The 10,798-nt window shown below is 38.4% G+C and overlaps 1 long non-coding RNA gene across 1 annotated transcript; it reads left to right on the top strand.

The window, feature by feature from the left end:
• The first annotated feature begins 1,984 nt into the window (after positions 1–1,984).
• Positions 1,985–9,676, top strand: LOC122422642. Its single transcript, XR_006263925.1, has 3 exons — positions 1,985–2,478; positions 5,550–5,723; positions 9,649–9,676. It is a non-coding gene; the product is annotated as an uncharacterized LOC122422642 (long non-coding RNA).
• The last annotated feature ends 1,122 nt before the right edge of the window (positions 9,677–10,798 follow it).

Genomic DNA, 10,798 nt, shown 5'->3' with positions numbered 1-10,798 from the left:
AAATTTTGTGCATTTAGCAACAGTCTTCACCAGAACTATGCTTTTAAGGTAAAGTTAGCATCATCCTAAGATGAAAGAATTTGGTAGCCTTTAAAAATTTGAAAATGCCAGTGGTATTGCTTCTGCAGACAGTTTGAATCTTAGCACTCCGACCCATTAAATGCACTAGCGGCCAGCTGACAGACTGTTGAATAGAATTTCCTTTTCAAACTTCCATCTTAGTCAGCTAAATAATATGAAAGCTATTTGACATGCCACATAGATCAAACATGAACTTGCAAAATAAATTACCTTTGAGGCCATTCACAGACAAATATGATCCTGGAAAAAATGTGTATATGGAAAGATAATACAAGTCGGTGAAAGGAATAACTGATATTCAGAGTGAAGAACAACTATTAAAATTTTTTTCCAAGTTGGAAAAAATGAACAATTAAAGCCTTTACCTTTTCCTTTCCGTTGACTCTCTGTTGAAGGCAAGAACTGTGTGGAGATACAAGGGAAGTTGCTGTTTCCTAGTTTAGTATCTGATTTTGATGCTCACTATTTGGCAAATAAGATGAGACAATTTTTCCTGCTGAGGCCAGGTGTTTCTGTAGTTATATCTAGCCCTTAAAAAATAGGAAAAATTAACATAAACCATCCATACAACTGGGTTTCCTAGATGGCGCTAGTGGTGAAGAACCTGCCTGCCAATGCAGGAGACATAAGAGAAGTGGATTTGATCTCTGGGTCAGGAAGATCCCCTGGAGGAGGGCATGGCCACCCACATCAGTATTCTTGCCTGGAGAATCCCATGGCAGAGGAGCCAGGTGGGATACAGTCCATATGGTTGCAGAGTCGAAGAGCCTGAAGCAACTTAGTAAGCATGCACACACGCATCCATAAAATTAAGTTTGTTACATAGTACGTACGTGTGTATTGTGATTATGTATGTAACTAATCCTGCAGACAGAATTTTTAAAGTTGAAACATGAGGCTTCATGTGCAGATTGTGAAACGTTTTCCCCAGAAATTATTGTAATATTTTTGTGCATGTGTGCTTATGTAAAGCAGAGAGTTCGTTGAATGCAAAAACAGTATTCGTTTGTTTTTGGATCTCAAATGCCAAGCGAGTGGAGATATTCAATAGATCTTCCTAATAAATAAATTCAGTGGCCAGAAATTCCAGTAGGGAGCCATATTATACATGAATGGATATCATCTAAGAAATATTATTGTTTCAGTGGCACTATAAATGGGAAAAAATAGATTCAAAGTACAAAATAATGAAAAGATCTGGATTCAAATACTGCCCTATTATTATTATTGCTGAATGGCCTAGAGGTGAACATTGTGTCTTCAATGGAAAAAAGTGGGGTGATGAGGGAGTGAGGAAGGGTGAAAAATTACTACATAAAAAGAATACGAGAGGATCATTGATGTTTATTAATTTTTTTCAGTCATTCAGAAAAATTTGAATTCTTACTATATGTCAGACACTGTAGTTTGTAAGTAATGGAAGGAAGGTTTCATTCTCAAGGAGCTTACATTCTAGTGATTTATTATATTACATCACATTGTATTGTTATATTATACATGAAGTTATATTTTTCAATTTTATGCTATGTAGTATGCAATAAATAGATAATATTGTACCAACTGATATCTTAGAAAATACACTGACACATACTATATTAAATAATGAGTTATATAATATTATAATAACAGTATGAAGAAAAATAAATAAGTGTAAGCCAATAATGCTGCCATTTTAGAAGAAGTGGTCAGGAAGGTAACACTTGAGTTGAACCTTGAATGACATATGACAGTAGGTCATGAAAGAAATAGGTCTGGAATATTCCAAGCAGACAAAACCTCAAATAAAAGGTCCTGAGGAAACAACTCAGCTTTATTACTTTAAGAAAAAAAAGAAGAAGTCTGGTGTGATAAAGGGTGGAGAGTCAGGAGAAGAGCAGGAGACAGTGATGGAGAGCAAGGCAGAGGCCAAATTATGGAAAGAGCTTTTCCTGCTGTGCTGGGGGCTGAGAACTCAGAACAGTCAGCCTGGAAATAGTGTTTCGGAGTCATCAACTCCATAGATGGCAATGAATGTAAACAGAGAAAAGTGATTTTCGATGACTGGACCCTGGGGAGCTTCTGAATTTAGGTTTTGGAATCTGGATGAGCCAAGGAGACTTGGGAGTGGCCAGCGAGGTGGGGAAGAATAGGGAGAACGTGCCTCTCACACAAGCAAGAATTTGAAGAGGGATGCGTCACTCTCTGTGCCAAATTCCCCTGAAAGACCGAGGAAGGCGCGGACTGAAAACTCTCTTTGTACTCGCGCCCTTCACAGGAAGAGTTTAGTGAAGTGAAGACAAAAGCTGCCTGTAGCTGATTCAAAGGAGAACACGAAATAAGGATTTGGGGACAGAGAGACAGTCCTCTCAGGAGAACAAGGGACGAAGAAACAGAGCTACGGAGATATGAGCTTGTGAGGTAAAGGAAGAATTTCTTTCCTAGGATGGGAGCTATCATATCGTACTTTTAAGAAAGATAGCTGGCTGGGACAGATGGACAGCGTGATGGGGAGAGGGCTGAGGGAGAGAAAACACAGGTCAGCCGTGGTCACAGATACGGTGGATGCTTGGGGTGAGTGGAGAGTAAGAACCATACGGCCCGCGATCTTATCACATTTACAGTCTTAAGTTTCCAACTGTAAACGCTGCTGAAAGCCCTCTGGATTACCAAAATCAAGATGGAGCTATGACTTAATCCTCTCTTTGCTGTTTTAAAATCACACCCCACTTAAACAACTGATAGGAGTCGCGCACAGGAAACCAAAGACAGACAACAGCCTCTGTTCCTCCTCTGAGTCAGTTTTGCTCACAACCAGTAAAGTACTGGTAAATATTTAACCACCAACCATCTGGAGGGAAAAACACCCTAATTTGTAGTTTTGCCAATGATTGTAGTGTCAGTATTCTCATCGGTGCCAATTTCAAGTTACTAACTGTGTAATAACCAGTTTGCAAATTTCCTAAATATTTCACAAGCACCTCTGACAAGTCGGCATTCCACTGTCAGTCACAACTTCGAATTTACTATCCTTCCATTTACTCTAAGCTTCCTGAAGATAAGAAATGTGTCTGGTCTACTTTCTATCTCTTTAATCACTAAACACACTGATTTATCTAAGAGAGCCACACACCAAATATTTGAGGAAGAAGAAAGGGCAGATACCCTGATCAATAGCTGAGATAAATGACACATGTGAGTCACTGGCTTAGAACACACCTCCCCATCCTGCCTGCCTGGTTCTTCCCCTCATGTGTCTTAGCTTAAAAATTGCCTTGATAGAAAAGCCTTTCTACTGATTTTGTCCAAGTGGTCCCCACAGTTATTTCAAATCTTCACATTCTGTAGCTTTTTTTCATAGTACTCATTTTGATCTATCACTTTCCACAATTTATTTCCTCCCCTATCTACACCAACATTCCCTAATTCCCAAACAAGACAGGTTTATTTTCTTCCTAGTGCATAACCAGCGCTAGGAACAACGCCTGACTCATACTATACACTTAATAAAAAAATATACTTTGGACAAATAAATGATTTTACATGATTTGTTAGTAAAATGCTAACTAATTGAACAAAATGCTGATCTTACTGGTAAGTTATTTTGATATCTACAATATCATTATGATACTTTGTTTTGCATTTTTCTTATTTGTCAGTTATCAGAGTAAGAAGTTAGTTTTACTGAAATATTCATCAACTTTGTTTTCTACACACAGATGCCACTATCATTTTAAGACTATAATTTTATATGGCTTTATTTTTGAGAATGTTATCCAAGTTCTTTGTGCTATTTATCTCAATTTACATACTCACACTAAAGACACTAAAGAGGCAAATACCAGTAGATAAAGGTCTGGGCTCATCCTGCTAATAATCACGAAGGAGTGTAAATTTCTATATAAAAATATAGTACCAAAGACTCCTTCCTTGTAACATCATCAGTCCTTGAGCCTGTCTTAGATAGCATGGCTTACCTGCTTTTGTACCCACTGCTCACGCTGTCTGCTCTGTTTGAAACATTCTCATCACAGCTTTCACTCATTGAAATTCTATTATGCAACAAATTTCACCTCTACTGCTCTCTCTAAGCATGAAGTGTTTCTCATTTTCATATATCACTCCTTAAAGAGCTGTTTGCTGAGAGACTGCTGAGTGTCTGGCATCAAGCAGGAACAAGTTGTGCCAAGTCGCTTCAGCGGTGTCTGACTCTTTGCGACCTAATGGACCATAACCCACCAGGCTCCTCTGTCCTTGGGACTCCCCAGGCTAGAAAGCCAGAGTGGGCTGCTACGCCCTTCTCCAGGGATCTTCCTGACTCAGGGATCGAACTTGCATCTCTTATGTCTCCTGCACTAGCAGGTATGTTCTTTGCCACTAGGGCCACCCGGGAAGTATGAGGTAGTCAGAGATAAATTAGATACAGTCCTGCCCCGGGGGAGCTGAGTGTACAGCTGGGTGTCAGACAAGAAAGCCTAGTGGGCTTTACACCAGATCAAGTAAGAGGCTTTAGTCAAGAACGAGTTGTCAGAGAATGCTTCCTAGAAAAGACGGCCTCTCCTCTGTTGCAGCCACTCTAGATGGGTTTCCTCTTCATTCAGGTTCAATAGGGCATTTTTTTTTCTTATGGCATTTGTGTGCTGTGCGCTCAGTTGTGTCCGACTCTTTAAGACCTCGTGGACTATAGCCCACCGGCCTCCTCTGCCCATGGGATTCTCCAGGCAAGAATACTGGAGTGAGGTGCCATTTCCTCCTCCAGAGCATCTTTGCCACCCAGGGATGGGACCCGAGTTTGTTACGTCACCTCCGTTGGCAGGTGGATTCTTTATCACTTGCGCCACATGGGCATTTGGAGAGTTCCTTATTTTATTATAGCTATTATGGGCATTTTTACATATTATGAATGTATAAATACCTATCTACCCATATATATGTATACATATGTACATATGTAACAAATACACGTATATATATATGTATACATATACATATGTATACATATACATATGTGTATATATACATATATATGCATATGTGTGTGTGTGTGTATATATATATACACACACATGTATTTGTTATCACAATCAAGTTTATTTCTCATTTGTGTCAATTATTTGATAGGTAGCCAACCAGGTTATTCAGGGACCCAGGCTGCTTCCACATATTGGTTGTTCCAAACACTCCATCAGCTCCTCTGAGTTTGGCCTGGAGATGAGGAGAGAGAGATCACCAGCAGAGAACCTTGGGGACAAGTTCAGAGGCCACCTGTAATACCATAGACATTCAATTGGCCAGTGGTAGCCACAAATTCCCAAGTAATTCGTACCTGTTATCAAACTGTGAACTTAATAAGGCTATTAATTTATAATGAAACTATAATTCACTTCAAAATATATTTATTTACAATAACTTTAGCATTTTTCCCCTCTGGAAAAGAAGTCCAGAAAGTTTCATAAAAATGTTCCTGTGTTTATGACTTCATTTTGAAATAGGGTGGCTGAAGATATAATTAAATAAGATGAGGTCATGCTGAAATAGGGTGGGCTCTTAATCCAGAATGACTAATGTCCTTATAAAAGATGGAGAAGAGACACAGACATACACAAGGAAAAGAAGACTATGTTACAACAGAGGCAGAGATTGGAGGGATGTCTCTACAAGCCAAGGTAAGCCAAGGATTGCTGGAGGCCAGAGGGGTAAGGCTTTTCCCTTATAGGTGTCAGCAGGCATATGGCCCTCCTGATGCCTTGATTTAGGACTTGTAAACTCCAGAACTGTAAGTGAATAAGGTTTTGTTGTTGTCATGTTAAAAAAAATAATGTTCCTGTATAGCATTTAATCTACCCACTTGGCAGATGATCCTCAGAACCTTCCATGCTGGGAAGTGAGGCATCCAAGAGGCATTTCTTCCTTGCATTAAATGTGAAACCAGGCCCAGTGCTAACTATGTTTCACCAGAAGGCTTGGCTGTTGAACATAACCCTTTCTGTCTGCTGGTTTAGAAACCCAATTCAACATTTTGAAGTGAGTTTTGTTTCCAGAATTTTATGGCCGTGTGGTATTTTTCAAAGCATTCATCCAAGAAAAACCTAGCTAAAAACTACCTACGATAATACCACCCTGTCTCCCAGTTTTTGCCTTGAAAATCAAATGCATTTGTGTTACTGTGCTCCCTAGGTAGAAATTGTCCCTAGGTACACTCTAGTAATACAGAGAAGGCCAGTGGTAGCTGAAGGACTATTTCCCCCAAACAACTGTACATTGAGAATGGACACAACCTCTAAAAATTGGGTAACCATATAATCTATCATCTTGTAAGACTATGTAAATTAACATCCAGTCAGTTTGTCAAGATAATCAGCAAGAATTGCACGTGAATTTGATGAATATTACGTAGATATATGAGGCGAAGAAGATCAATGTGTGCAATTGAAATATTAACAATCAGTAGTAGCTCTAACCCAGGAATTCTACTGCATTAATTAGGCACGGTGGCTTAAGGGAAGAAATGTGTGAGAGTACATGGCTTCCAGTTCCATTCAACTATTTATATTGTGATCTTGAGGAAATCTCTCATCTCCACAGAAGCTTAAAACATCTATGACATATAGTAATCATTAATTATAAGGGTGTGGATTTACCTACAATAGGACCTGACACAGCGAAGCCCCTTGATGGAGCTTTAGGCCAACCTAACTAATTTTTAAGTTATACTTTTAAAGTATACACAAACAGAAATGCATTTTTGAAAGAAAAAAAAAAAGGAAAAATAAGTATCTCCTATGAATGCCAATACCAAAAAATGATCATTATAAGATTTTGTTGTATTTGACATTTTGTATGGATCTCAATATTTTATTTGTGTCAATATTTCAAAATATATTTTAAATAAATGTGGGCATCATATAGTTCTGTACACTTATTTTTAATTTAGCATTAAGAATTTTCTGACTTTTTCAAACATGATTTAAGTTGAAAACAAAACTTAGAGCACATCAAATAACCACAGATACTTTTGTCACCACAAATACTGAATTAAAAAAATAGCAAATATAAAGTTAAAGGAAAAATATAAGTGAACATACAAGATCAGAGGGACTCAGTTAGGATAGAAAGAAGAAATAATCAAAATATTTAAGAACTTAAATGGCATAGGGGACTGTATCTTTAAGAATCCATGTCACCAGGGAGATGCTGGGCTTGGTGTTATGCTTTTATTTGCTCAATTGTTGGATGAGCTGTGAGATCCTAAAGGAAAGGTTTAGTTTGGTAGGGCAATGAAGGACTCTCATAGCAATATCTATTCACAAACAAGTATGGGAGTGTAGGGGAGGGGAAACTTCCCCCTTACCTTCTTGAGTTCTTTCAGCTGGTGGAATACTTAAATTGACACAAGACAGATTAAAAGGAGGAAAAAAATTTAATTTGTGCACATGGAGGGATCAAAGAAGTAAGACCCATAAAGTATCCAAAGTAAGGAATTTTTATACTTTTTATATGAAAAATATATATATTTGCAATTGATGGGACAAAGAAATTTGGGGTTCTTAATTAGTAAAGAATCTAAACAAGAACTTGGGCTTGGAATAGTCAATTAGTAAGGAAGTAACAAGGTATGTTTTTACAGGCTTCTTGGCCCCAATTCCCTATCTGTGGCAGCAAGGGCATTGTTATGTTTTACATAAGAGATTTGCTTCCTGCTTTCAAGGACTCAGAAAGTAGGGTCGAAGTGTCCATCTTGCATTGGCTGTTTCTTAAGTAATCTTAATTCAAAAGAATCAATATATTGCTTTTGCATATTTTGGGTTGGCTCTAAGCCCCAGTAGAAGTAGTGAACTATTTTGACAACCAGAAGGCAGAACAGTAGAACCTAGCATGGTCTCATCCATGGTAGGAACCAGACAAACCAGGGGGACCTTATGAGCAGAAACTGCTCAAGGTCCTGTCTAGGGACCTGCTATAAAGTGAGTAAGTGACTATCTCATTCTCTCTTCCTTTGATCTGAAAATATTAAAAATTGAGGATAATATTCCACTGGCCTGGCTTAGGTCAAAACATCTATCCTGTGGCTAAGGGTGTGTGGAGCACCTAATCTCATGTTTTATGTCCAGTGGGGGACAGATTTTTGGAAGTATAATACCTGAAACAAGATGGAATGAATATTGTCATTTGTGTGATATAATGATTCATTGAACTGTTTCCCATTGTTGGACAAGTAAGATGTTTCTAATTTTGTTATTATATATAACACCATACCACATTATAGAGTTTTCTAGACTGAAGGAAGAGCAAGTGCAAATGACTTGATGAAGTAACAATTTTACCATGTTTAATGAAAGAAATAAAAGCAGTGTTGCTGGAGGTGAATGAAGAAAGTTAAGAGTGAACGTGAAAGTGAAGCTGCTCAGGCGTGTTCAACTCTTTGTGACCCCATGGTCTGTAGCCTGCCAGGCTCCTCCACCCATGGGATTTTCCAGGCAAGAATACTGGAGTGGGTTGCCATTTCCTTCTCCAGGGGATCTTCCTGACCTAGGGATCAAATGCTAGTCTCCGCAGACAGGCAGACTCTTTTTCGTCTGAGCCACCAAAAATGCAGCCGCTTCTGTGCTAGGGAAGAAGTTTAGATTGTATTTAGTTACTGAAATATTTTAAACAGGATAGGACATTTTAATTAATTTGCTAAGTTTGCCATTACAAAGCTCCACAAATTGAGGGGCTCAAACAACAGAAATTTAATTCTTCCCAGTTCTGGAGGCTAGAAGTCCAAATCAAAGTGTGGGCAGCCTTCTGAGGGCCTCTCCTTGACTTGCAGATGGCCATCTTCTTTCAGCATCTTTTCACCATCTTTCCTTTGTGTCTATCTGTGTCTTAATGTCCTCTTGCAAAGACACCAGTTGTATTGAATTAGGATCCACCCATATGACCTTAATTTCTTCTTTAAAAGTCCTGTCTCCAAATACACACACATTCTGAGGTCCTGGAGGCTGAGATTTCAATGTATGAATTTGGGGAGGCAAAATTCAGCCCATAGCAGGTGTGACCTGATTCCCAATTTTAAAAAAGTACTTCAAATACTTCTCTACTTGCTTAGCGGAAAACAGATTGTACAGAAACAGAAGTGGAAACAAGAAGATGAGTTAGATGTGTTCAAAATAATTCAGGTGAAGGATGATAGACACTTGAACAAAGGCTATGTCAGAAAATGACAGGTTTGGGATGAATGTAGAGGTAATAGAACCAACTGTTCTTCGCAGTAATAAGTGCACTAGTTATAGTCAAGTAAAACAGTACCAAATAGTCTCATGTACAGAGATTTAAATACAATAGAACTTATTTCCCACTCATGCACCATAAGTATGTATATGACTAATTATTTCCCAACATAAGTTCTTTGGAATGTGATTAATGGAATCCTAAAAAGAATTATTGAGGAAAATGGATGCTATGATCTCTTAGGTTGAAAAATTCTGGTTTAAACAAGACAGTCTGATTTATTTACTGACAGACTTCTTGGAGTCTTTAAATACTTTAAATACCCACACCACACCTAACTTTCTCAAAATTACTGATCATGTAGCTTCTTTGTTTAAGGAAACACTGTGTGAAACCTGGACACACACAAAAAAACGGCAATTTGGGAAGCAATTATCAAGCTGGAATCAAGATTGCCAGGAGAAATATCAATAACCTCAGATACACAGATGACATCACCTTTATGGCAGAAAATGAAGAAGAACTAAAGAGCCTCTTGATGAAAGTGAAAGAGGAGAGTAAAAATGTTGGCTTAAAACTCAACATTCAGAAACCTAAGATCATGGCATCTGGTCCCATCATTTCATGGCAAATAGATGGGGAAACAATGGAAACAGTGACAGATTATTTTTTGGGGGGCTCCAAAATCACTGCAGATGGTGACTGCAGCTATGAAATTAAAAGATGCTTACTCCTTGGAAGAAAAGCTGTGACCAACCTAGAGAGCATATTATAAAGCAGAGACATTACTTTGCCCACAAAGGTCTGTCTAGTCAAAACTATGGTTTTTCCAACAGTCGTGTATGGATGTGAGAGTTGGACTATAAAGAAAGCTGAGTGCCAAAGAATTGATGCTTTTGAATTGCGGTATTGGAGACTCTTGAGAGTCCCTTGGACTGCAAGGAGATCCAACATGTCCATCCTAAAGGAAATCAGTCCTGACTATTCATTGGAAGGACTGATGCTGAAGCTGAAACTCCAATACTTTGGCCACCTGATGTGAAAAACTGACTCTTCTGAAAAGACCCTGATGCTGGGAAAGATTGAAGGCGGGAGGAGAAGGGGACAACAGAGGAGGAGATAGTTGGATGGCATCACCGACTCAATGGACATGAGTTTGAGTAAACTTTGGGAGTTGGTGCTAGACAGGTAGGCCTGGCATGCTGCAGTCCGTGGGATCGCGAAGAGTCAGACATGACTGAGTGACTGAACTGAACTGAACTTTCTAGCTCAGATTAAGTATGAATTTATTGTTTTAAGACAGTTTATTATACTAGATACAGAGCTTCTATTCCTACTTTAGTTCTTAAAAAAAAATGAACTGGCATTAAATTTAATAGCAAAGGACAGAAAAAAATCTCTTGATATTACCATGCATCTATTCTTCTCAAATCTATAGATAATGATATACTAATAATTTTTGTAATATTATACCATCTTTTAACCTCTGAGATAAATTCTATTTTATTAGAATGACTACTCCTTTCTA

Source organism: Cervus canadensis, chromosome 20, assembly GCF_019320065.1.
Source record: "Cervus canadensis isolate Bull #8, Minnesota chromosome 20, ASM1932006v1, whole genome shotgun sequence".
Classification (NCBI taxonomy): Eukaryota; Metazoa; Chordata; class Mammalia; order Artiodactyla; family Cervidae; genus Cervus; species Cervus canadensis.
Note: the sequence above shows the minus strand (reverse complement) of the source record. Positions and strands in the feature narration are given on the sequence as shown.